The sequence below is a fragment of the Coffea arabica genome, chromosome 1e (assembly GCF_036785885.1).
Source record: "Coffea arabica cultivar ET-39 chromosome 1e, Coffea Arabica ET-39 HiFi, whole genome shotgun sequence".
NCBI lineage: Eukaryota > Viridiplantae > Streptophyta > Magnoliopsida > Gentianales > Rubiaceae > Coffea > Coffea arabica.
In genome coordinates, this window is record NC_092311.1 from 5985228 (window position 1) to 5991425 (window position 6198).

General features: G+C 36.7%; 1 long non-coding RNA gene across 1 annotated transcript; it reads right to left on the reverse strand.

The window, feature by feature from the left end:
- Positions 1 to 1301: 1301 nt before the first annotated feature.
- On the reverse strand, positions 1302 to 2742 carry LOC140021193 (uncharacterized). Its single transcript, XR_011825113.1, has 3 exons — positions 2609 to 2742; positions 2426 to 2514; positions 1302 to 1644 (listed from the first exon to the last, which is right to left on the reverse strand). It is a non-coding gene; the product is annotated as an uncharacterized lncRNA (long non-coding RNA).
- Between the last annotated feature and the right edge of the window lie 3456 nt (positions 2743 to 6198).

The window sequence follows — 6198 nt, forward strand, 5'->3', positions numbered from 1 at the left end:
ATTGGCACCCCCAACCATCGTCACAATCTGAATCTGTTCCCAATTGGCACCCGCAACCATCGTCATAATATCGACCATCGCACTCAACCAACGCATCGGAGAAGTTGGAAGAAATTCAGATCAATAACCCCTGTGGCCAATTCCCGAGATGTCTCACTTGTAAATCTTTCTGGAACTCTTGGATGGTGAAGCTAAGAGGTTTGCTAAAGCCACGCTTAAACTTGCTATGGAACGTGCCAAAGAAGATTGCATGGGAAGGTTTAATATGGATGAATTCTGGAGTTTGGTGCAAATGCCACACGCTAATCTTGAAGAACTGCAAGAAATAGCATCTGATACATTTGCACTGTTCATCTGGAAAGAGGAAGGGAGCAGCTGTTGCCACAATCCAAGAGTTTTGGAATTCTCTCTAAATAGACAAAAGCTGCTTTGCAGCACTGTAGTTAATGTTACAAAAAAAAAGGTAATCATAGAACTTGTAGAAACTGAAGGCAGTTGTTTAAGTAATAATTTATGGTAAATTATCATGAACAACAATGACAAAACAAATTATTTGGTTTTAAACCAATCTCATGAAAACAATTTGGCTTTTAAAATCAGTTGTCTCATACGTTGGAGGTTGTTTCCCGAGCCATCATCAATAGGAGTATTTTGTTTAGGTTTAGCAACGTGTTTATTGCACATATCTCCCTTGGGTTTATTCTCAGTTTCTCACGATGAAGTAATGCTTAGGAACCCATGGATGGAGCATGAATTTCATCACCCGTTATGTAGTCGACACTCAATCTGCATAAAAGCTGAATTCGTGGAATTGAGAATGCAACTGGAATTCTTGACATTGCCGGTTTAAACAAAGTTATTTCTTAATGTTTTGACTTAAAGCAAGTACATTCTAAAAATTGAACTTTGCCTATATTAGTTTGCAACGCTTCATGCTACGCGCAGATAAAGTACAGGGCATTGGTCATAATCTGCTTTAGCTTTTGCAGTCATGAAATGAGGCATATCACTCATATTGCGTAAAATTTTGTATTACTTCTGCTTATTTCTGTCGATTGTTTCGAGTTCTCATGAGCTGTTTGCAGAAAAATGTCACCACATGATTTGTCGGCTGACGTTTCAAGTGCCTAAGACTTTGGAGCTTAGGTTTAACCATGAAAACCTCCTCATGTCACGGATTCAATTTGTGATCTATTAAGAGCTTTCATACACCGCAGGGCTCATAGCATCCTGATTCATTAGATCTTCGTAGAATAAATTCTTTACAGTCTGTTAAGGGAAGGCAAAGCTTCTTCCAGAATTCCATAAGCAAATGACGAAACAAGAACTGATGTAAGGAGGAAACGTTCTCAAAGTGATCAAAAGAGGAAGAAGACAAAGAATTGCAATACACTTCGCAGGGGCCTGATGCAGTTATTGAGTTGTCACAGCACATTCCCATGTTTTTCTGCTAACCAAACGGGAACTAAACTGAGAACTGATGTAATCTGAGTTCAAAAAGCAAATGCAGAGTTATTTTTCCATAACAACATGAATAATAGATCATTCCACCTCTAAAAATGCTCATATTGAATTCTGGCTGTTTGAGCTTCGAAAGGATATGAAGCAAATGAAGAGGCATCATCCAAGATATGCGGCATTGAACTGCAAAGCAGAAAAACTGAGAACTCAGGAAAAATTGTTGTTGGCAGTAATGCAAAGTACTACTTCAGGCAACTCCATATTTTGTAACAGTGCATCATACAGAAACAGAGAATTTGTTTTCAGTTGCTGCAATAATACTGAAAAGATTGAGCCAATAATAAGGAATACTTTGTCTATACACCAATCCAGTGAGAATAAATACTGCAGCTTAAGTCAAAATTCTTTAAAGCTGTGTTTCTCTTGTAAGAGCTCTATTGCCAATCTAATTCCCAATCAGAAGGTCACTGAAATATAGGTTCCAGAAAAGAAATCTCAGAGTCGAGCCAACACCCCTCCTCTCCCCCCCCCCCCCCCCCCCCCCCACCTTTTCTCCCAACCCCCTAACCAAAAAAGGCAAAAAAAAAAAAAAAATTCTTAAACTAGGTAAAGCACATATGAGAAATAGTGAAGAAAAGAAGAAATTTAAGGTATCTGATGGCATTATTTTGTTATGTCTATTGCAGAAAGCTCATATCTGTCCTTTTTATTTTCTCTCCAAAAATTGTGAGACTATGTTTTCAATCTAGTCTATCAGTACAACCACCTAAATACAATGTTATACTTTGTATCCATGGACTGCAAAATTGGCATCAACAATTACTACTTTGTAGCTACTTGGAGCTGAAAAGGTCTGAGGATAATACTAGTCCAACATGAATTCACCCAAGCAGGAGATACCAAAATCAACCTGGCAGATGCTGGGAAAACCACCAAGGATTTCCAAGTGAGACAAGACAATTACCTTTTTAACATAAATCTCCTAATTGTAGTCCAGCTTCAATGCAATTTGAAGATCTCTTGCTGCCTTTTCCCACAAACCTACACTTTACCCTTTACAATTTGAAGGAACTTTTTTCAGAACATTAGTCAGGCCTTCAAATACTAAATACAATTTCCCAAATTTAATGGTCACAACAATGTTCACCTTAAAATCAGTTTTATTAGGTCTCCAAAAACTTCTCTCCGTTTGGAACATATTGACAATGCATCATCGGCAATAGTCTTCAACTACTCCTTTGCCCTGAAAAGGAAAATAACAACATGTTGATTTAGCCAACATCCGATTATATAAAACTCAAAACAAACAAATCCAAGGCCATATACATAAAATCTATACTATACCACATATAAAGACTTCAAAGGATAAAGCGGATTAGAAGTGTTAAACCACCAAATCCACACCAATGTAATAGCTCTGTTTTGAAACTCGGACCGGACCGGCCGGTCGAACCGGTCGAACCGGTCGAACCGGGAACCGGCCAGGTAGCCGGTCCGAGTCATATTAAAAAACCGGAAATTTAAAACCCGGTCAAAGCCGGTCAAAAACCGGGTTTGACCGGGTAAAAACCGGTTTTTCCGGTTCAACAGTGCTTTTTTAAAAAAAAAATTTCAAACTTTTAAATATTATGTTTTGACCCCCTAAATTGTTAAAACTTATTGATATACCTCAAATATTTGATACTTTATAAATATTGTCCTAAAATTTGATGTTATTTTTCAATTAAATTCATAATTTTAATTCTAAACTTGTTAATATTTATTAAATAATATAAATTGCTACTTGATTGTTCTAATTTCTTTGTATTTTCTTGTTAAATATATTTGAAACATCAAATATATATGAATATACCTTTATTAATATCAATATATTATTATATATTATATATATAATATTTTAATTTTTAAATAATTTTTATTAATGACGTCATCCGGTTCGACCCCTATCGACCCCCGGTCGAACCCATTGACCCCTGACCCCTGACCTCGGCCGAGTCGCTATCTGGTCCGGTTCTAAAAACATAGTGTAATAGCAAAAGAGGGTTCTATCCAGAATTTTTCAGTTCAACCAGGATTCTTTAAACAAGGATGCATATCATTTTGACCAGCGGTACTTTAGTCAACAGGAGCCACATAGATTTCAACTTCAGATTAGATTACTGTAAAATAGAATACTCAGATTCAGGGAAACATGAGGTAATGCACAGGAAAATTTAGGCCTTACGAATTTATTTGGGTGCTGCTAGTCCAAGAGAAAACTGGAATTCATAACAAGTTACAAGATCTAAGTATGAATCATGCAATTCGGTAAAGCAGACATAGTACAGGTTTTAACCAAGTCCTAGTTTTTTTGCTCACGCAAAGCAAAAGCTATTAGTTGCACGTGTATATAGATAAAGAAAAAAGGTTAAGCTATGAGATAATCATCCGAGACAAGAAGGTCCACTAGTACCAGGTGTGGTCTTATTCAAATGTAAGCCAACAAGTGCACTTTTAATAGGTGAAATTTACAGCAACCAAGGCAACGTGAAGTTTAAAGAGCTCGGCCTGATTTTAGTTTTCATTACAGTTCGAGATACCAGACTGATGGGATGAATTATGAATAAAATTTAACTGTAAAGAAGAAAAGAAGCATAACCGGAGTTGAATAGTTAATCATCCAACAAGTTGTTTCTTAATTTGCTTTGGTGATTGAAGAAAACAGGGTACATTAGAATTAAAAGTGAAGACAGGCAATGAAAAGGTGATGCAATAGAGAATGGTTTTGCTGCCTATATTAGTAGGCTGCCAACCAATCTAGATTCAAGGTCGTAAGAATTGATACTATATTTGCAGTTGCTAAGTTTTTTGAGAGAGATATCAAAAAGGAAAAGAAACTCCGTAGAGCTTTATGAAATAAAAGCCTTACCCTCAGACCCCTTTCATGGAACAGTTGTGAATTTCTAGAGAGGGAACTGAGGGAACAGATTACACAAAACGAAACAAGGCTTAGTAATTGCAGAAGCCAGATAATAAACGTTACGCAATCATGATACACTCCACATTTTCATTCAACCAATATACTAGCTGCTTGAAAAAAGAGCAGTCCGGTGGACTTAAGCAAATTTTGAGTTAAAAAAAAAAGTAAATCAATACCTGATTAATGAAGGCAAAAGCTTGAGTTGATTGAAAGTGTCAAAGTACAAAAACCACTTATGGCTATCTAAACACAGAGAACCTAGGGGGAGTGCCATTTCCAGAAGTATCGAATTCTGATTATATGTATCAAAAAGGATGCATGGGATATTCACAGGTTCAGCCTCCATACTTGAGGAGTAAGAGCCAGCAACATATCCAGTTGCGCTTTGACCCTCTGACCACTGAAAAAGAAAACTCTCAAACTCAGGACAGCATGGGTTGAACAATAAAGTTTAAAGTTTGTAATTGCATCTAATCATATACTAAACAATTACAGATTGTGAACTCAGACATAAAGATGGGTAATCTGTAGCTCAAGCAAAGCAAGAGACCACAAAATAACAAAATCTCATGTTACCAGCAAGAGACCACAAAATCACATTGCACTCACAAAAGCTGGAAAATGGACCAAGGCCACGAGTTGCTGGCCTCATTATATATTAAAGGAAAACTACCTGTGCCAACTGCCATGTCATATGATTTCTGAATGACTGATGCATTTACAAGAGGTGTCCGACTATCCAGAGTCTCAAGTTTAAAGAGAGTGATATGATTATGTCAATCATAAAAGAATTGCAGAATTTTATGGTAGTAGATCAACTTCCGAAATCTGGTAATCAATGTCATGCTACAAACGAGACAAACATACGTGTTTTATTCTCTCGTGTTAGTGTCTATTTAAACCTTGGAAAATATTTTGAGCACAAGTCTTTCCAGTTTATAGCTTCTAATAGTCAGTTTATTAACCATAAATCATCGGAATGTCATTGTGATAATGGCTTTTGAGAGAGATAAAGTCAGGAGGAAGAAATTCTGCAGTAACTAAGAGTATATCCTTCTCAATCACTTAGCAAACCCACCCCGCCCCATGGCATTGAGAGTTGTTAACTACCTCGCCTAACATTAAATAAATAAACAGGCAAGGACCATGGAGACACCTGCTAACATCGAAATCACAACATGTGCCAACATTTGTCCACGACTAAAGATCGACTTACATAAATATCAAAAAAAACTTTACAAAGAAGCAAAACAAAGTCGTTTTGTGCTTAGTAACAGGAATGTACCTCATATCATGGATACCAAGAGCCAGAGCTGATTAGAAGTGTGAAGGCATCAAAGCCACGGCAAAGATCTAAGACTTATCGACACAAAAAAAAAGCAGATGGCAGTCAAGAACTTTTCAGTCCAACAGCAACAGGATTTTTTCCAAATAGGACGCATACCACCTAAAAAGACAATTGCATATTGATTTTAGTCAGCAAGATCCACTACAAATTTGATTACTGCAGAACAGAGGACTTAAACTCAGGGCGTCATGTAGCACATAATAATATAAATAAAAGTGTTTGCATAATGGCACACAAATACACCACATAAGATGCTGCAACAGGTTGTATCGAAGGATTAACCAATCAGTCATTCAGGAACTCACACTTAATGTAGTCCTTAGGTAGTTCCTTGCTCACAGTAATAACAATAGTATTAAAAGCTGAGAATTTAAAACTGCATGCATTGAAGCATTCAAAGTACTACAGTGAAAAGAAAAATAGCATTCTT